At 41.7% G+C, this 22,274-nt stretch overlaps 1 protein-coding gene across 1 annotated transcript in view; it reads right to left on the reverse strand.

Moving 5' to 3' along the window:
• Window positions 1-22,274, reverse strand: part of XRCC4 (X-ray repair cross complementing 4) — a 139,045-nt gene that overhangs the window by 78,968 nt on the left and 37,803 nt on the right. The gene's annotated exons all lie outside the window — the stretch shown is intronic.

The following is a 22,274-nucleotide window of genomic DNA, read 5'->3' on the forward strand; positions in this document are numbered from 1 at the left end:
ATTTTCACATTAGAAACCTCAAGTTCGGCACCATGACACCTCATGGACGTATACACACACATGCCAAGACTCAAGCCAATCCAAGCCTCCCCTGATTTTGGGGGAATTTTTGAAAATCGGACACCCCAGTATCTCAGGGATTTAAAGCTGCAGACAGGGGCCATTTCAAAGGAAATCCCAACATGCCATGAATTGGGGAGTAGATAAACCTATATGAATCTTCTTCCACACTTGAAAAATTGATTTGGAACTTCAAAAAGTCTAAGTGAGCACAGGAAGGACTTATCCCCTGAGTCAAAGCAAGACACACAAAAAACATCCCTGAGAGGTGGGCAGGGGAGGAGGGAGGGAAGGCAGGCAGGCAGCAGACATTTCTGGGGGCACAAGGAAGTGAGCCAAGGATAGTTTCAAAGCCAGTAATGCAAACCATCCCTGTGAGGTAGGAGCAGCACACCTTTTCTTTTGCATCCCATAACTAGGAGGCTAGGAGGGTAAGAGTAAAGCTTTGTGATCCTTGCTTCAGAGTTGATTGACTGCACTGTGATCACAGCCATTATTAAACAACAACAACAATAATAGTAGTAGTAACGTTAATAATAGCAGTACTAATTAATATTAATAGCAATAATAATAATAACAAGAACAACATTAAGGAGTTGAACCACAATGAAAGCCTGCCTGACTTCACTGAAGAGGAAAAGCCAGGAGAGCTTGGGCTATAGGGTGTAAATATAAAATGGAATAAATAAATAAACAAACAAACAAAGGAGGGGTGGAATTAAAAGCAGCAGTGTTGCTGAATAAAAAACAACAAGAATTTTTTTAAAAAAGGCTATATCTGTCTTTTGCCAGTAAGAGGGAAGTGGATGTGCCCAGGGGGAGGGGGAATTAATTATGCCAATTTGACTGGCCCTGTCTAGGGACCAGTCTTTAAGAAGCGACCTGCCACTTCAACTCATGACAGGCATTAGCTTCAGTCTCTCTCCAATGGGTTACACTTTGGAGGGCTCTGATGACCCTCCAGGGTGGGAGAGTGTGTGCACTGAGCATGTCCACATGCCCTAGGGGACCTCATCCCCTTGCACCACATCTATTCAGTTGTTCACCAAGGTTAGAGTGGGGTAGCAGTGCTGTGTTTCCTATCTGTTATTTATTTGCTTAGTATATGATTTCAGGTTGTGTTTGTGCATTTGGTGGGGCTACTGTTTTAAAAAACACTGGGAAAAGTCCGTTCACAGACTAAGAAAGAGAAGTTTCCCAGTATCCCAAGTTACTAGTATCCCGTTTTGCCTATCCCCTCCTCCAACTTTGGGATCATGTGATCATGAATCTGCCTCTCAGCACTTCAAAAAGGTACTTCTCCTGCATTTTTTACCCGATTTTTAAAAAAATTATAGTAAGCGAACCGCATTATGCAGAGTGCTGAAAGTAGGCTCAAAATGACCCCCAGCCACGACTCTCCAAGCACAAGAAGTTTCAGAAAGATAGCTTTAAAAACAACACAGTTATCCCCTATTCTTTTCCCCAATGCAATCCTATGGGCGAGATTTTTCAAAATGGCGATCGGAGCGCTCCGCGAAAAGAGAAGCGCTCCGCCTATGGGCACTTCTCTTTGCCTTGCTTCTAAGGGTCCGTGGTCCGCTTCTACTCCACCTCTGGGCAAGGTGGAGCAGGCCAATTCGCTTCTGATTCTCCGATTCTAATCAGAGCGGAGCACATGCCTAATAGACAATGTTTTAGGCTGCAATCCTAGGGTCCTTGGAAGTATATAGGGAGCATACAATAGAGCAGATCTCCCTCTGCACCCATGGAGAAGGGAGGTCTGCAGGTGGACAAGAGACCCAGTCCTCACAAGTTTTCCTGTTGCAGGTGTGGAAACCATCATTCCCCTTGCTTCTCTGCAAAACAAGGGTGTTCTAGGGGCCTCCTAGAGGAGGCCTGAGATCTTCCAGATCCAAAGCCCTTTTGTTCCCCTGACATGAGCCTGGAACACAGGAAATGTACACCAGCTGGAGCTGGTCGAAAAAAGAAGAGGAAAAATGCTGCCCCCTCCGGTGCTCTGCCCTGCTGGTGTGAGCCTGGCAGGGCTTTGTCAGGTCCTCAGTTTTGGATTCGCCTGCACTGGATTGCCCTGTGTCTGTATAGGATAAACATAAACCTCTCAAATAACCTGTCTTTGCCAGTTGGTCAATACAGTGGTTAACAACGCAGCCCTGTTCATTTATTTATTTATTTATTTATTTATTTATTACACTTATATACCGCCCCCATAGCCAGGGCTCTCTGGGTGGTTTACAGAAATTCTAAAATTAAGATAAAAATGAGTATACAAAATTTAAAGTTCTACAACACAGAACATACACACATAAAGCATATTTTATACGCAGATGTTATGTTCCACTAAGTTCAATGGGGCTTACATTTGGACAGGTGGGTAAAGGATTGTAGCCTAAAACAATTCCAGACTCTCTGCTATATCCCTATGAATGTATGGACACTACGGCTGTCTCTGCATTAAAATAAGTATAGAGAAAATGATGCAAATTAAAACAGGGCCTGTCACACTCCATTTATACAGTAACGTGTTTTCTCTACATAGCTGTTCATACTAGGGGGGAAAAACAGTAGCATCACTGTTCTGTATCACTGACAATTCAGACATTACCATTTAAAGAAGGAGCAACTCATCCCATTATCTGTGACTGCATTGTTCAAATGGCATGATGCTCATTTAACTTCAAGGGAAGAACAAGAGTCTCTTCAAGTTTCTGCTTACAGTTAAGTATGGGAGCATTTCCAGTTTTTCTTTTTCTTTCAGTTCATACTCATGTTGAGCCCTAAACCATGTACAAGAAACCTACAAGTGGCAGCCATTTCTGGCAGCCATTCCCATCTTGGCTCATCCTTTAACACTTCGATACTAAAAAAGTATAACAAGCCATGCTTCTGTGGACAATAAAGAAGAAATCACATCGGCATATAGATCTAAATACACTGAGAAACACAGAATGTGTTTATCATTCAGTTTATCAATCCAAGGAGCACAGGGCAGTATACATGGAATTTTTCCTTTTTTATTCTCAATAATAAGACTGAGACATATCGAAGGTGGTCTGCTATCCTTCATGGTAAAGCAAAGATTTGAACCAAGTCTCCTTGCTCAAGTCCTGCAATATCTAATACACTACAAAGGTCCTGAGTCTTAACAACCCCAATGTGGTTACAGGGAGCCAGAAAGATAATTGACTTTGTATTACGCTTCTTTATTTTAAAGAAAGAAAAGACATGGATATTAGGAAAGCAAAGAGGAATCTAGCTGTAACTGATAAAACATTGTTAAAATGTTACAAAATGAAGAAATGCTGTGTATGAATAGAGGGAATACCACCGTGTTAGTTCATTACTCCCAAGAGAATGCAAACAAACTGGGAAAGGTTTTCAGAAGATCAACAATGTAATTATAAAGCAAAACTATTTCAACAATGTCTAACTAATACATTGTAAGGAACTTTGCTTTGACTTTCTAGTTTAGAAATGACTGAAAGCTCAGGAAAACTTGAGAAATCTTGTGTACAATACGTAGGTGGCTCATAAGTTTCTTTTTCCTGATATCCCAACTTCCTTCCCCAGTGGACTAGGGTTCATTTCCCCCCCCCCCCAGGATAAATCCCATTTCATTAATATCAGCACATTACTGAAATCTCTATAGATCAGTTTATATCTTCCTGCTGCCTCTCCAGCTGTTTGCAGCGATCTAGTTTTGTATCATGTGCAAATGTAATTAATGTGTTTTCTGCTTTCAGATTCATAAAACATTTATCAATGTTATAACACAATGTTCTTATCCTTTGTACCAGCTTATGCTTTCAGAGTGAGTTTGAAAAAAACAAAACAACTATACCTTTCTTATCATTTATATACTGGTTTTGTTCCATGCGATCTTAAAAGGCTTAATTTCCCCAACCCTCTCAAACAATGCATTTTGTGGACAGAAGAGAGCGCTGATTGAAATACATAATCACTACTTCACAAAAATCCCAGGTTGGGTTCAGCGATTCCATGAGCAGAAGCTCCACTATGGAAACTTTGGGCATGTCTATACCTATGGGCTTTCAGGGACGGGGGCAGGAGGATCTCGGGGAAATTTCCGGGAAAATGGAGGGGTCATCCCTGCTTGCCCCAGGATTCATTGTGTGTCATTTGGATGCACAGAGACGATCTAGGGATGACCGCAGGATAAAAATATGGTGTAGACATGCCCTTTCCCTCATGGAAGGGGGAGGGAGGTGATTGTCACTGGTTTCCCTTTTGGTCCCTTGCACCACCCAAAAATCTGTCCCCAAATCCTGGAATGCCATCCAAAACAGCATGAGAGATGGCACAGGACAGAGATGGGAAACCTCTGGCCCATGAGCTAGATCCAGCCTGCAGAAGTTCCCCATCCAGCCCACAAAGTTCTCAATGATTGGAGGGAAGAGCTGGGATTTCCCAAGAAAGATGGTCTTCCTTCAGCACAATGTAGGGAAACCCCACTCTTATCTCCAGAGATAATAGTAATTTAAGGGCATGTAAACTTTAAATGCCTTAGTTTTTAAAGTGTAAATATCTTTAAGTTGTAGAATTGAGCTGTACTTTGTATGCCAGGACAGCTGGGGATTACTCCTGGGTAGACATGAACTGTGGCTTGTAGCTTGGTGGGGAAATGCCCATATTGAGTAACATATGCCCCTGCCCACTTTGCTTTGGCACCACCCCCTGTGCCCCACCCCCTGCTGGAATGTGCCACCAAATTGGAATTCAGCCCCAGGGGCGAAAAAGGTTCACCAGCCTGGTGTAGGAGGAAGGGAGAATTGGCCACTGAATTGCCAACCATTCTGCAAATGGAGAGAACTCTTCTGTTTGCATAAGGTCTACTCTGAACCCAAGCCTCTGTTCATAACAAGTCTTTTACCTGCTCCTGAAATCTCCATTATACAGAAAAAGTATGAACAGATAGAAACATAATCTGCCTCACTTCCATTGTAAGCACTCTGTACAGATAGATATATTGCAGAATAATTTGTTTGGTACAAACTATTCTAGATCCTGTACAGTACAAAAAAAAAAACCCACCCCTATTTTGTAACAAAGTAATTCTTCTCTAATATAAGACAATACATTAGAAATATTTTGGTACAGAGAGGTCTGGTACATTTTATTTTATTTCAATATATTTTTGCCCCACTTTTCTATGCAAAATATTAAAAGCAACTAATGTGTTTCAAATAACAAAACATTACAAGTATGAACTTTGAGCCTACACTTATGAGATTGTGAAACACAAACAACACTTTTCAAGAAAGTGTTATCTTGTGTTTTAAAGATCACTTTCCAAGTATTTGTATTTGAACCTTACACAATGAAAAACTTGTTTTCACAAAGTATCCATCTGGAAAACATTATGCCATTTTATTTCCTAAGTTAATCAGCGAGTGGTCCTGACATTTTTTTTAAAGTTCTGCCATCACTATCTCATGGGATAATGTTCAACAGCAACCATGTCATTTTGGGGTGTGGCAAAGAACCCACGTTATTACACAATGTACTTCTGAAAGTATAAAAACAGAAGTCACTTTCTGTTGGCAAATTCAGGAGACAAAGAAAATTTCTGTGAATAAAAAAATACTAGTGCTGTGCGAATCCTGCCCCCTATTTTCGGAAACCTTTTCTCTCCCTGCAAAAGAGGCATTGTTTTTTTCTGCCTCTATTGCAGGGAGGGGGGGAATTTCAGAAAATTTTCTCCTTGGGGAGGAGGACAGGGTTTCCACATACCTTTTTAAGTGAAGATGGTTGTTGAAGGGTCTTCTTTCTATTTTTAATTAAAAAAAAACACCCCTGGCACTTGGAGGGTTTGCTAATTTTTTCCCTTGACACTCAAGGCAGCTAATTCCTCATTTGAAAGGAGGGTTAGGGTGGGGTGGAAAGATGTTATGTACTAATATGTGGAAAGTTTTATGAACTAAACAAACACTTTTGTTTCTGAACGTGTGTGGGAGGGGTTAGGTTTGATCAGCTGCCTTCACCTGCTCTATACATGATCACCTGAACAGAGACCCAGGGCCTTGCTAGACGAGGCCTTAGCGCGCTTTGTGGGCCGGTTTCCCTGCTGTGCGTCCACATGACGCACAGGGGAATCCGGCCCCAGGCCGCGCTAAGGCCTCCCTTAACGCGCCATAAGTGAAGTCGCTTATGGCGCGCCTTTTCCGCAGCCTCGGCCTGAGGCTGAGGCTGCAGAACGTCTAGCAAGGGCCGTGGCTTTTTGCGGCTACTTGCTTACTCGCGAGTAGCCACAAAAAGCCATGGACTGGGCACAGCACTCAGCACTGTGCCCATCAGCCGGGGTGGATCCCAAGGGGGGAGGAGAGGGGCAGGGGGAAGCCGGACATCGACGATGGCAAGGGAGGGGGCAAAGATCGGTGACGGGGCTGCCGAGGGAGGGGGGAGAAGATTGGTGATGGGGCTGCTAAGGGAGGGGGAGAAGATCGGTGACGGGGCTGCCGAGGGAGGGGGGAGAAGATCAGTGACGGGGCTGCCGAGGGAGAGGGGGAGAAGATCGGTGACAGGGCTGCCAAGGGAGGGGGGAGAAGATCGGTGACGGGGCTGCCAAGGGAGGGGGGAGAAGATCGGTGACGGGGCTGCCGAGGGAGGGGGGGAGAAGATCGGTGACGGGGCTGCCGAGGGAGGGGGGGAGAAGATCGTGACGGGGCTGCTATGGGAGGGGGGAGAAGATCGTGACAGGGCTGCTATGGGAGGGGGGAGAAGATCGGTGACGGGGCTGCTAAGGGAGGGGGCAAAGATCGGTGACGGGGCTGCCGAGGGAGGGGGGAGAAGATTGGTGATGGGGCTGCTAAGGGAGGGGGAGAAGATCGGTGACGGGGCTGCCGAGGGAGGGGGGAGAAGATCAGTGACGGGGCTGCCGAGGGAGAGGGGGAGAAGATCGGTGACAGGGCTGCCAAGGGAGGGGGGAGAAGATCGGTGACGGGGCTGCCAAGGGAGGGGGGAGAAGATCGGTGATGGGGCTGCCGAGGGAGGGGGGGAGAAGATCGGTGACGGGGCTGCCGAGGGAGGGGGGAGAAGATCGGTGATGGGGCTGCCAAGGGAGGGGAGAGAAGATCGTGACGGGGCTGCTATGGGAGGGGGGAGAAGATCGGTGACGGGGCTGCTATGGGAGGGGGGAGAAGATCGGTGACGGGGCTGCTAAGGGAGGGGGGCAAAGATCGGGGACGGGATCGGGGATGGCGGATGCGGGGAGGATGAGTGAGCAGGCAGGGGCCTATGGGGAGGGATCAGCAGCAGGTGGGGGGGCTAAATTTTTTAAAAAACTTACTTTGTCCACAGTCTTCGGGGCACACGTGGCCCCTTTAAACTTTTTAAAAAATGGCCGACGCTGCAGGGCTTTCATCGTCCCTGCACGTCGGCCGTCTAGGAGGCGGGGTGGTGCACGCTAAAGTTAACACGCCGTCGCCCCGCCTCCCTGCTGGCTTATCCCGGCAAGGCCCCCAGTTCGCATGATCACCACAGTCCACCATAGTCTTCCAAACCCTGGTGTCCTCCAAATAACTTGGCCTATACCTCCCATCAGCCACAGACAAAATAGACAATGATCAGGGATGATGGGCATTATAGTGCAAAATAAATGGAGGACACCAGGTTGGGGACTAGACTGGATAAACTGTTGCAATTTATCTAGTCTGCCTAAAAGCTGGGCTACATTTAGCAAATAGGACAATTGCCCCAAGCACTGGTACTGCAGTGCATTGAGACATTTGTATACAACTCCAAGAAGAAAATAAGTATTCCTCTTGCATGGGCAGACACAATGCCTTTTCAGCTGTTCCATTCCAGTGTTCAGGAAATGCACAAGGAGAAGGAATATTTTAGCCACAGCCCTATCACCGTTTCCATTGCGCTTTACAAATAGAGGGTGAGTCTTCTATACATGGAAGCTCTCTATGTGATTTGGAAGGCTGATTTTCCAGGCTATCTCTTTCATAAAGTTGTCTCTACACGTAGAAGGTGACAAAGGGGGTGGGCTAGCATGTCCCCTTCTTGTGTAGGGTGACCATATTTTGGAAACCAAAAAAGAGGACAAGATGGCTGCCCCAAGGGGGCATGCCTACCAACATGTCTAGCCCCAAAGGGGTGTGCCCACCCAAACATGTCCTTGGTCACATGTCTGATTTCACAGCACACAATTAAGACAAACCTGTTCTACGTAGCATCTTAATGTTAAAATCACTGAAATAAAAAATAAGTGAGGGACTGCAGCCACTTCACATCTGTTCACCTGACTCTAGCAAGTGCAAGCCTCTCTTGTCAAGGATAACTATGCACTCACAGAACCTGGCCTCGTGGATCATGCAGCCAGCAGATGCTCTCCAGAAAGATGCTTTCAGAGAGAACGAGATCCAGACACACTCAAACAAGTCAAGCCAAGCTACACTATGTTGGGACAATTCTGGGACAAGGCAATACTTTGCAACCAACCAGACATAACAGTCATAAACAAAAAAAGAAAAACACACATACCTAATTGACATAGCAATACCTAATAACAAAAATGTTGCAAAAAAGGAAGACGAAAAGAGAAGAAAATATACACCACTGGCTATGGAAGTTAAAGAACTATGGCAACAGGGCAAATTTACAATTATTCCGTTAGTCACATCTGTCACCAGCATCACATCAATAATTTTTTTTAGAGTAAACTAGGCCTACCGAAACACATCCACACCAACATCCAGAAAGCAGTCATACTTAAAACATGCTCAATAGATAGGAAATTTCTGAAGCAGTAAAAGACAGCATGACTTGGCAAAGCCTTCAACGTCCATATAGAAAAAACACTACAAGCAAGAAAAGAGACATAATAATGATGGCAACTCTGTTAATTTTTTAAAAGATTTTTTTTAAAGAAGGATGAACAATTATCAGCAATTGTTACAAAACATACATCATGCTAATTATATCAAACAAATTGGAGGAAGGTCTGTGGGTCAAAAAGCATTATTTAATAGGAATATCACCTCCAAATCATCCCCCACAAATTGCAGAAAACTACAGCCCTCCCCCCACACACTGCAAGCATGCATCCATTCATAGTCAAACGACCAGGCATCACATTCAGACATCATCACATACACTGCCAACACACACACACTCACAGGATCACACACACACAGTATCACCCATTCCAAAACACACTCAAACAACCAGGCAGCCTCACCCATACTCTACCTCCTACACACACACACACACACACACACACACACACCTTGGTCTTTCCTCCTTCTCCTCCTCCTCCTCCTTCTTCCCCCCCTTCTTCAGCGCTTGGGGGCATGCTGGAGGCCCAGGCGCTTGTGACGGGGAGCAGACTGAGCCCCGCCCACTGCCTCGCGTCACCTTCATGCTGAGGTGGGGCTCCACCTTCGCTCACCATCCCAAGCGGCTGGGACAGGCCCAGCCACTTGCAATGGTGAGCAAACTGAGCACCGCCTGCTGCCTTGCGTCACCCTCATGCTGCATGAGGGCGATGCGAGGCAACGGGCGGGGCTCTGTCTTCGCTAGCCGTCGCAAGTGGCTGGGGCAGGCCCAGCCACTTGCGATGGCGAGCGAACTGAGCCCTGCCCCCTGCCTCGCATTGCCCTCATGCTGACAAGCATGAGGGCGATGTGAGGCAATGGTAGCCCGGGAACGCAAACAGCAGTTTTGCTGGACATAATGGGGAAAACGGGGTTTCCTCCCCAGATCAGGTTTGCCCCCCCTGATTCGGGACATGTCTGGGCAAAACTGGACATATGGTCACCATATTCTTGCGCATTTACTGGATGCTAGAATGGAACACCTGAATGGGGTTACAAAGGTTCCAAGACTTAGGGAAGAAACAAGCTGACAGATGAAAGCAAGGCAAACTGGTGAGGAGCAAGATACCAGCAACCATAGACTGAGAGGGTGGGTGAGAATCTCTCCAGCAGGCCTAACCACAAGTCTAGAATCTGTTTCCTCAGTTTGCTGCTAAGCACCTTAGTAGGAAAGCAAATGGGCAAGCAGTTAATGCTTACTATACAGGTTCAGGAGTGCCTGTATAATCAAGGTGGAGAGGTCAAGCAACCTTCTGTCAAATTCCAGACACTTTTGTTGAGAAACAGCTGAGATATAGCAGTTTATCAGTTTTTATTTTTTTTGTTTTTATATATCTTGCTATATACAACTCTTTTTGCCCAGGCATAACTCATCTTTGGGTTCTTAACCTTGCCCTTTTCAATGCATCCCAAAAATTGAGGGTCTAATGGTGGACTTGCCCTTTCTGGTTTTGTGAAAATCTTTTGTGTATTTATAGAGTTATAAAGTTTTAATACCACAGCTTGGTCCCATTCTGGATTCTGTTTCTTAATCATGCTAGAGTGTGACTTAATGTTGAAAACTCCTGCTTATGAAGAGAGATTAGAGAATCTCAAAAGAAACAGCCCTTATAAATGCATTGGATGGAGTTATAAATCTTGTCTAAGTCAAAAACTATTTGACATTCGTGCTGCTAAGATACAAATTAAGTTGCCTCTTCTCAAGTAATATATCCCGTATTTGAATGCTTCACAGCTGAATGTTCTTAATCATTTAGTAACCTCTTATTTAATGCTTTCTTTTATTTCCTCTGAAGAATAATTCCCACATAGAGTAGAAGTAAATCTTGGATTAGGGAAAATTTACTGTTAAAGTAATAAAATGTTGTGGTGCTCAGAAAGTGCACCCAGAGTCTCATTGCCATAGACACAGGCAATGATCTATGGGAACCAACATGCTTCTTGTAGCCCTTCACTTTTAACACACAAGAATGGGAATAGATTCTATTTGTTGTTGTTATTATTATTATTATTATTATTATTCTCTTTTAAATTGTAAAATGACAAAAGAAATTTATTTTATGAGATGTTTAAATCAAATAACAAAATAGAGTGAGGACATTTTTCCAGGGTCCAGAGATCCAGGGAGACCTGGCCCAGGCACTACAATCACTTTACCATGACCGGTGGGGATAGAGGGCAATTGAGGCTAAACTGTAGATCAAGAACTGCCAGTCCCAGAGTTCCTTGTGCATAGTCAGGAGAGAGAGAGATAGTTGTTAGGCAGAACAAAGCACCAAAATGATCAAAGAAAGTGAAAACCAATGGTGCTGGTAGGACTTACCAGCCTCAAATATACAAGAGTAAATGTGTAGTTTCCTTTCCTGACTCATGTGATTATATGGGACAGAACCGTGATGTATGTGGAAGAGGGGGCCTGTCAGGATGAAGTCTGGTTTCCCTGGGGTGTATCCTCAATCGAAGAAGAAGAAGAAGTTGTTGAAGTTGTTTTTAGAATGTTTTTTAGGATGTTTTAACAATGTATATTATGTTTTAATTCAGTTTTATGTATTTTACCATTCACTGTTGTTCCCTGCCTCAATCAAAATGGAGAGGTGGGTAAGAAATAAATGTATATTATTATTATTATTATTATTATTATTATTATTATTAAAAAGAGGAGGAGGAGGAGCAGCTAAGGGGAGGAAAGGAGGAATCTTCCCAGGAGATTATACAACACAAGGCCCAGGCTAACGTCAGGGCCTACTTTTGGAGGGTCAAAACAAAATGATGCTTGTGTCCTGAAGACAACTGGCATCTCAACTCAGGGTTGCCAATAATAAGCGTAAGAATATTTTGACTATCAACTGGTAGGTGTCAGTGCCCTAATTTTAATTGCAGAGCCATATAAATATAAACTTAGGCTTGCTGTAATGCTTGTGATTTACTGTCAAAGCACATTCGAGTTGGCAAAAGTAATAATTAATACTTCCAGTGCTTTAAAATAACATACCATCATATGATGCAGTACCTGCTACATAAACAGAAGCATGTTAAAGGCTATTTCTCAATTGGCCATATTCATAAGCCAGACTGATATTTTTTTTGGAAAAAAAAAGCCTTAATAAAACACAACTGAAATGTCTAGAATAATAAATGTCAGGGGTACGCAGAGAACATGTCTTGAGAACTACTTCCCTTTCAGGTGTTGACCTTTTGGTTTGAAAAGTAATGGAAACTATATAAAGTACCTCTTAAACATACCCTTGAAATTAATATGGCAGTGGTGTGTAGTAACTGAAAAACAACACTTTTTCAATATACAGTAATCAGAAAGTTAAAGTCTCAACAATTTGTGTTGGGGGGGGACTTTTCAGTTTTGTGTTTTGGTTTCTAGCTTGGAAAGTCAATGTATACCCCTGTGAATATGAATAAGCATGAGATAATGCCTAGACTGAGGCAAAATATACATGTCCCTACACTGAGTCCTACAAACAATTTTCCTGTATGAGTAATAACAGTATGTTCATTTCAAACAATTATAGTCTGTTTGCTTGGTGTTTTCTACTATTTGTAAAATCCTATTGAAGTCTTAAACTGCTCCTAACTAAAATTGACTAGTAAATCACTTACTGTCTATAAATTGATATACTCAAGCACTTTATATGTGGCAAACTTAACTTGGATTGCAGTTCCTGTACTTAACAGTTTTGTTTTGTTTTTATTGTGCCACGTCTCTATTTTATTAAAGATAAACTGTTTTGGTACATTTTGCTGCTGTTTCAGAATTTAAATTTACTAGGTAAGATTTTTTTACTTGTTAGATAAAGACAGTAATTTTTAAAAGAAAAAAAAATATCCAAAATATTTCTTCCATTTGTAAAAGATTTGTCTGTAATGTTATTCTTTTCATTTAAATATAAATATCAAAACACAAAGAAACAACTACAGGTGATTTGGTAGAATACTTTTTCACCTTCTGCCTTAATTTCATCCTTCATTTTATTGCATTTGTTTATTTATTTATTTATTTATTTATACATGGTTTTCAGTATTTCATTTCAAACTAACTTTAGTTAACATTAATCACAAGTGTCAGTTTGGATGAAATTACATACTATAGTTAAGCAAAAACAGAAGCGAAAGCTTCCGAACTGGTTGTGTCAGGCGAGGAGGAGCATGAGCCCAAAGCTTGCGTAGAATCATTTACGTCACACTAAACCAGAAGCCTCCAAACCATTTCACAGAATGAAAATTGAGAAGGTAACTGTTAAGGCTGAGAGACAAGCCAGTTGCCCAAGAAACTGAGTTCAAGACAGAGATTTGAGCCCCAATGCCAAACCGTATGTTCGCCTCCACATAGGCACAATAAAACAGCCATTTCACAAAAGAAATCTGAAAAAGAAACTCACGTTTAAAACTATGCCCCTCCCCCACAAAAGCAAACACACACACACAGGCAAAATATATGAATTATTATTATTGTTATTAATGCAATTACTTTTTTTCCCTGTTGCCCTTTGTCATTTTTATTTTGTAGAAAATGCGAGAAATACATCCTTGGTGTTTAAAACAAGGAATAGTCAGGCGAGGATTTAGAGGGATTTTCAAACAGATTTTTAGGCCGTCTGTTAGTCACTAAATATACAAAGCTGCATTTGATAAGCAAATGCTTCATTGCACATCAAAATCTGAGAGGTTAGCTGAATACAAAGTACTGAAGAATAATTCAGTAACTGAATGCAGTGTCTCTGCAGTGTCTTGTACGCTCCTGAAAAATAATTTCATACTGTGGCTGAAAGACAGTGGGAACACAATAATTACAGTCCAGGATATAATCAGATTTTGGAACTTCCTCTTATATGGCGATCTAAGATAGTCACAGGGCACACACAGATCAAGGGAAGATTTGAAAATTGACTCAGAACATCATCTGCCATTGAGAAACATGTCAGATACAGTCTTCACACCCTTCAAGTTTATACTGTAAGTAAGCCCAATACACTATTCAGTTAATGGCTGAAGGGACTGTCATGCTCCCTCTTTGGAGGATGCCTTCAAGCTCCCCATATAGAACACCATGGAGGAGCTGCCTGTGTCAGGGGACCTTGAGGCAGATTAGCAGGATCCTGATACCCATCCCCTCAAGATGTAGTTAACCCTTTCTCAGACTAGGAGGCAGATGCTAAGCAGCCACCCAGCCCAAGGGAGCCCAGGCACATAAAGATTCAGGCTCAGCCAGCTGCCAGACACAGAAGTGCCCACCTGAGGAATAAGGACTCTTCATGAGTAAAGGTGTACTTATGAACAGACCATTCCTCAGGTGGCGCTGATGGCCTGCAGCTGTGCTCTGGACGGAAGGTGAGTTTTATCAGTTTGTCCATGCTCCTATAGTCCTTGTGACCCCTAAAAAGCTACATTAGTGAAACAGGGGACCCTCCGAAACAATGAGGGAGGCATCACTGGGAGCTGCCAGAGGAACTGGCAAAATTGACCTTTCTCCCCTTCCTCCATAAGAAAGCTCTGTTATAACTCAATCCCTTCTGCAAATGGAGGAGCCCTTCTATTTGTAGAAAGACAAGTTTGGATCCAACACAATGTATTTAGCATTTTATTGGGGAAATGGGCTATGGGACTTGCTTAATAGTATTCCCCCCAAAATGAAAGAAGTAATGGGAACTACCAAAACTTTGAATATATTTTGTAGGTTTGTGGGTTGAATGTTGCTACTTTCACAATGAAACTGGCATATTTTGTGGAGGGCTGTTGATGTACCAAGAGATTGACTTTTAGTGATATACAAGAGATTGACTTTGTCTCCCAGAACAACTCTCCTTATCATGGATGTACTAAATATAATTAATATAGTTAATGCAAACCTGGAAGTACTCTGAAGCTAACTGCATAAATTCAGGTCCAGATTATCGTTGAACCTGCACCAGTCAAAACAGGGACTGTCAACTTTATTCCAGGTTTCTAAGGATGAGAAACATTCTATGTTTGAAGATTTCACACTCTCTGAAGATAGAATGTTCATGAAGATGTCATGGTATCAAAGTTGCCAATGGTGAAAGGGCTCACAAACAAAGACGCTCTTTTGGCTGTTAATAGACATCTACTTTAAAAAATAACAACAGTTGTACTTCCCCAAAATAAAATCAAGGAAAAAAGAACACCCTTTAAAACTAATCATTTTGTCTAGTATAAAGGAAAAAGTCTTGTGACCGGCTAATAAAATTTTATTACAGTGTCACAGAACAGTTGTAAACTATAGTTTTATGGGGGGCCCAGTTGCTAGATTTTTAAGTTTTTATCTACAACGGCCCATCTCTTTTCCCCCCACTATGGAAGCTAATTGAATTATTGATATTGGAATATCTTATCCTCTCAAAACATAAAAAACAGAATTTTTATGATATGGATTCTTCCTGAAAAATTATTCATTGACATATTACACATTATTGCCCCTTTCGACACATGCTTTTCCCCTGCCACCATCTTCTTGGCTTAAATTCTTTCAGAATACACTTCTGAATGAAAATTTGCAAAACTGACATAGATTGACAATAGTTTGATTGGTTCATCCCTAGTTTTGAAGATAAAATGGGATAGTTCCCAAAACACCTGCCTGAGCTCCTTGAAGGATGGGTGGGATACAGATGTGATATACTAAATAGTTAAAAGAATCCTTTCCCTTGGGGATGTAGACTCGTGGTGGTGAAAATCACTTGTAAATTGAATATGTTTACAATGTCAACGGTCCAGCAACTCTGAGGTTTTATGCCATTTTCATATAAAATTGGACATGGCTCTTTATGTCAATGCATGGTTTAATCAAGTGAAGATATTCTGAAATTGGTATGATCGAAGTTGACCTATGTGGTGTAGTACTTATGTCACTCACTCCCTAGGCACTTCCAGATTGGATTACTGTCAACAGCAGTGTGTGGAAGTCCCTTCTGAAGATGGCTTGGAAACTTCAATTGGTACAAAATATAGCTGCAGGGATCAGAACATATTACTCTGACCCTTTATCAACTACATTGGTTGCCAGTTTGATTCCAGGGCCTCTTTAAGGTGAGGCCGTTGACATTTTAAACCCTAAATGGCATGGGGCCAGGGCATTTCAAGCACTGCCCCTCCCTATATTACCCTGCCCAAGCATTGCATCCCAACTTTGAGGCCCTTCTCTGGATGCCCCTAACATCAACACATGGTGATTGTCCACAAGGCTTTGCTGCCTGTAGTCCTCAGAAACCTCCCAAATGAATCTCTATTCAGGCATTTTCATCTTGAGAGACTAAACATATGAGGAGAGAGAGAGCATGCTAACCCTGCCTACTTCCATCTACTTGTGGATGGTGACTTTTTGAAGAGGACAGTTTTTTTAAAGCAAATTTTCCAACAGCACAAATGCCCTGTCAGACACCACACCCCTGCCCCTGCTCAAGCCAAACACATTATTTCTCTTTCACGACTGAACAGATTATCACCAACACTAGTAGCACCTTAAACTTAAAGACAAATTGAGAGGGCCATACAGATACCCAGGAAGGATGACAGACCAAGAGAAGTACACCACTCGTTGTCACCTACAGCCCCCAGTTGAAACCACTGCAATTCCAACCCATCATCAGCACAGACACTTCTCTCACAGAAGCCTTGGGAGGCAGAGCAGTTTGGACCTACAGACAACCTCCCAACCTGAAGCAGATGCTAACCAGCAATAGTACACAGGACAGAGACACAAACAGAGGGACCAGACCATGCAATAGACCCAAGTGCCAACTCTGCCCCCACATCTATTCAGGCAACACAGTCACAGGACCCAGCAACATCAATCACACCATCAAGGGCTCTTTCACCTGTATCCTTATATAATTTGTGTTACATGCCATCCCTGATTTTGTCGGTTATTAAGTTCTTAATAAAAACATACAAATAACACATAACATGTATATTATTATTTTTCATCACTTTTTTCAACTGCACATTATCAGATTTCCAACTGTACATTTTTTTCCAACTGCACATTTTATTTATTTATTTATTTATTTATTTATTACATTTCTATACCGCCCAATAGCCGGAGCTCTCTGGGCGGTTCACAAAAATTTCCAAATGCACACTAAAAAAAAAACCTGTAAGAGGAGAGCCTCCTGTATCTGTGGAGGCTTTCCATGTGATCCAGAACACTAATTTCCATGGGTACAGGAGGCTCTTCTCTTCAGAAAGTCACTTTCTATGGGTAAAGGAGCAAATAGAGCATGTGTCGCTATTTTCAATGACAACCCCATGATCAGCATCAAGACTGGTCCTTCCTTAAGCTGCAGGACTGAATAGAGTGCCAAAAAAGAGTGATCAACAGCACTCCTTGTAGTAAAGAGGAGTTTCCTTGAGTGTCTTGTCTCCAAAACTCTGACCCCATTTAGCTTTCAAAATCAGAATATGCAGTCACAGTCTGGCAGGATATAATGTGCTAGTAAGCCAGCGTTATCACTGTTTCCAGAGACGTTGCTGTTCAATTTCAGTGAAATACACTGTGGTATTTTGTGGTAACTATGTAAATAATGACCCTGCTGCTCAGCACCTAGCTGTTAATGATCATTAAAAACAAAGGTCTAATTCAAGCTTGGATACAATATCAGCCACCACACAGACTATGGATATGAACGTCAGCTGAAACAGGTTTGAACGCATTTTGAATCAGTACCATTTCAGAGGGTGTATGTTTACAGTGCCCTACCATTAGGCAGCAGTCATAGAACATTTCTGATGTCAAGAGCTTCATTATATTTGTGTGTGTGCAAACTGAATTACAGGAGCTGTGCCAAGATTAACAAAGGTGATACCCAAGGGACAGTCATTTCATTGCTTTATTTATTGGGGTCTTAACCTAAAATGTATATTGTACACATTGTATACATTTCAGACAAATTGTGTCCAAACCTTTTCTTTTAACCTTATACAGCAAAAGTTTAGAAAAGAATTGTTTCAAGTTACTTAATTCAAGCAGTATTTCAGATTGGATTGGATACTATATACATAACAGAGAAAAATGAATGTTCATTTCTGCAGCTGCAACTCCAAGTTTAAAAGCAGCTCAAGAAACCAATATAATCAAGAATGAATCCTATGGGCAGTGGGATCCAAATATCCTCAACTATAGCAATGTTTTCTATACTTAATTAACAAAATAATTATCGGTTCAGGGATGCACTCTTTTCTGCACTGCCATCTTATACACACCTATTTGGGACTAAGCCCTTTGAACTCAGTGGGACTCACTTCTGAGCAGACATGTAGTTTAGCCTTCTTCTAGTTCTCAGTTGTGGAATGAAGCACTAGTTTCCCATTGCGTTAGCAGTCGTTCCCACTAGCATTGGATACTGCCCAGTGTAGAACCCAAGGTTCATTAAGGTTTAAACAAGTTGAAAATTACAAAGTTTTCCAAAGTACCAGAGTTCTTGGTATCAAGGAGTTTGCTGTACTAATGCACTTCAATTATTTTACACAGAATTTGTCATTCCAAAGCATGTGTTTTAAAACTTGTGTGAAACAGGGACCTCCCAATTAGCCAAATGTATTAAGCAAGCATAAATTGGCGTTTTTCTCAGGAATTCAATAAGATCTGTACGAGATTAAAAACAACAACACACAATCCTTCCCCCCCCCCCCCGTGCAAATAGTCCCAAACCTTGAGTATCCCAAACAATTCTTGGTTATTTTGTCACTGAGAAACCACTATTATCATAGATGTGGCCTGCAGCCGCTGGAATGGTTGGAAGAGTCTTGTGATGATGGTCACATCCTCAATAAGAGGGCTGACACAATATATCTGTATATCCAAGGGGGGGAATGAATTATCTTGAATGAATTATCTTTATTGTTGTTATATGAACCATTGATATTGAACATACAAGGCTTTCCAAATGAAGATTGGAACTATCATGTTGGGGGTGGGGGAATGTATTGTGCAAACCAGTTCTTGACAGCACAATCTTATGGATGTTTACTCAGAAGTAAGTTCCATTGAGTTTAATGGGGCTTCCTCCCAGGACAGTGGGTATAGGCTTGCAATTTAAGTCAGCCGATAGATACACTAAGCCAAATATATATTTGTTTAGATATTTGACTGGAAAACTGCAAAATCAATTAGGAATGTTACTGCATAGATGCGAGCTCTGTCTAAAAGCAATAAATTGCAGGCCATTTAAGAGAAATGTATTAGATCAGTTTATGTTTGAAAGAGTGTTGCAAGACTGTTGTCTGCTTTATAAAAGCCAAAATCTAATCAGCACTAGTGAAAAAGAAAAAAGAAAAAGAAAAAAAAAGATGTGAACTAAGTAAGCCAGTGATGCAAGCTTTTCCACTGTTACTGTCCAGCCAGTGACTAACCCGGACTGGCCATCTTATGATAGATGAAAACAGTCCATACTCCAGCACAGTTACTGGCTCCTCTTCAGTAGCAATATCAAATTCCTTTTCAAAAGATACAGTGGAATCCCTACTTTACATTTCTTAATCTGACCCAAACAAAAGAGCTAATTGCTTTGTAAATTCTTAGAGCTGTCTGTTTTAATTACTTTGATCCTTTTTAATAATTTTATATTTTGGATTTGTTATCTATTATTATTGATTGTTTAAATTCTGTTTCCATTATATCTTTTATTTGTAAACCACCTTTGGATACCTGTTGTAGAAAAGTGGGGTAAATGTAAACTAACCTGTTTTTCTTTAATATCCCACACACACACACAATTCATAGATACTCTAATAAATACCACATATAAAAACAATGCAAAATAAATTAGACTTATAATAGAATCTTAGGCATGTGTTCAATGGGCTTTACTCCCAGGTAAGTGTGTAAAGGATTGCAGCCTTAAGCTGCAACATCAGGTACTAAAACCAAGGCTGGATCTACACTATTGCTTTAAAGCACTTTATATCAGTTTTAAAGTGCTTTAAAGCAGTTAAAGTACTTTATAACTGTTATAAAGCACTTTAAAGCAGTAGTGTAGATCCGGCCCAAATGTCTCCATTGGTTAAATTCCATCAAAAGCCAACCCACATGAAGCCATCATGTGCAGTCTCAGGTTTTGACAGTTCTCCTGGCAGAATGAATTTCAGCGATCTGGCACAGCCTCTACACATCCACTTTTTCTCCAACACAAACCTTACCCTGGAAGGTAATCAACAGCGTACAAACAGTAAATTGGCATGGTGGAGCTGAATTATTCCTACAGCTTAATGTCCTGGTGAGCTGTATCACTAGACCTTTGCTTAATATTGTACAAAACACCCCGAGAACTTTACTGTTATGTGGCGGAATATAAATATCATATATAAATAAATAATACCTTAAGGATCAATACTAGAGGTCATGATCCCTACGATGCACAGAGTCTAACACTGTTGAAATACTAATTTATACCAAGATGCTTCCAGATACTTGGCCTGAAAAGTGAAATGGGCCATCAGCATTTTGGCCGCACCTCCACATATCTTTTTTCACTCCTTCCACATGAGAGCTGGGGTCATATTCATATCTCTTTATCATTACAGGAGTTTACAGTTCTGAATGGAAGTCTGGGAATCTGTTATCTACGAACATGTGTTTTTCCTGGATGATAGTAGATGCTCCAAAGGTCTTTTCATCCCTTTCCCAGCAGGACTGGCCAGGGAAATAAAAGAAAGCTCCATTAAAAAAATATCATTCAGAAGCCAAGGGATACAAACAGGAATCAAGGTACAATAGATCCAAACATGTAAATCTCCTTGTTCATTTAATCATCAAAACCGTAAAGGCTTGAGGCATAGTCCAACACGGCCCTTTATAAGGTCTGAATATAGCAGAAATGCAGAGTCCACAGCTTCAAATTATCCAGCCTCTTTCCCCTCAATGTTCTTCAGGGATATTAATTGCCCTTTCAACCCAGCATTCTCCTTTATATTGTCATGACAATGCCGAAAACTGGCTGCAAATACTTGGAATCTGGCTTGACTCCTACCAAAAGATTTATCCATTAGGATATTTCCACCACTGCCCCATCCCCTCCAAAGCTTCGGCAGAAGGAAAGTAATAGGTAACAACACAAGATCACTTTTTACTTTCAATACTAATGCAGTATGACAATGATACAGCAAGAAAGTAATGAGGAGGGAAAATATATTTAGGACCATTGCAAGACAAACCTGGGTGAGGATTACCGTCAGATATGAGCGACTTGCATATTTCTAGGGTTTAGGAAGCCAATACAATTAATTGGTGATGTCTGGTTTCCACAGCAATACATTGCCTGTTTACTTTAAATATTACAGCTTACGAACATTTTTAGAAAGTATTTTTTTCTTCAGCATTCAGCCAAAAGAGAACACAAAAGGCTAAATGCATGAAGAATTAGTGAGATCCAAAATGAACTTCAGCGAATCCCACAGGCCTTCAAAACCAAAAAGTTGAACTACAGCTGTTCTAGCTCAGGGATATATTGCTCAGCATACTTCCATTATCATGTTCCCTACTTGAAAAGAAAAAGGGAAAAGAAGCAATGTGCAATTTGTAAAACAGTAAAGGAGGAGGAAACCTAAGAAATATTTTTAAAGATAAGATAGAGTTAACGGGTATTTTTGCTATTTAATTGAAAATGGTTGTTGGAGTGTGTGTGTGTGAAAGAGAGGGGGAGAGAGAGAAATCTGGATCAGAGAGTTTAATCTATTTGAAGAGGAAAGTGGAAGCAAGGGCTTTGTAAAAAGCAGCGGCGTTTGTTCTATTTGGCAAGCATGCCACATCATACTACCCATTTGGAGTACAGACAACTGTACATATATAGTTCCTCTTGTGCTGGAGGGTATTTGCCTCTACCCTATTCAGACAGCAGCACACTGTTGGAGTGGCAGAAGGGTTCTAGGTCTGGCTCTAAGTTATTGTGAAGCTCATGGATCTTCTAGTTCCTGCCCAGGACAGTCATAAACACTGTGCTGCTACCGGTAGTGGCAGCTGTGCCACAGGATGGCCTCCCATGGTATAAAGCATTGAAATATACTATAATACAACATCAAAGTACTGAATCCCAGTATATATCACACACACACACACTTTATTTGGGGTAGTGATGGGCTACTCCCCCATCTGCCCAACCAACCATGCAGGAAAGATGGCACAAGGCTGACCGTAAGTCCTCCCCCTCTCCTCTCCATCTCTGCTCACCACCAGAACCTGAAGCCCACAGGACTTACCTTTGCCATCCATCTTCCTCCATTAGAGCTGTGATTTAAAGGTAAGCTGGGGGCTCTCTTGTTTTCATAGATCTATGGCCAAAAACTACAGCAGCTGTAAAAATGCAGGTTGCTTACCTGTAACTGTAGTTCTTCGAGTGGTCATCTATGCATTCA

Source organism: Elgaria multicarinata, chromosome 6 (assembly GCF_023053635.1).
Source record: "Elgaria multicarinata webbii isolate HBS135686 ecotype San Diego chromosome 6, rElgMul1.1.pri, whole genome shotgun sequence".
NCBI classification, from domain to species: Eukaryota; Metazoa; Chordata; class Lepidosauria; order Squamata; family Anguidae; genus Elgaria; species Elgaria multicarinata.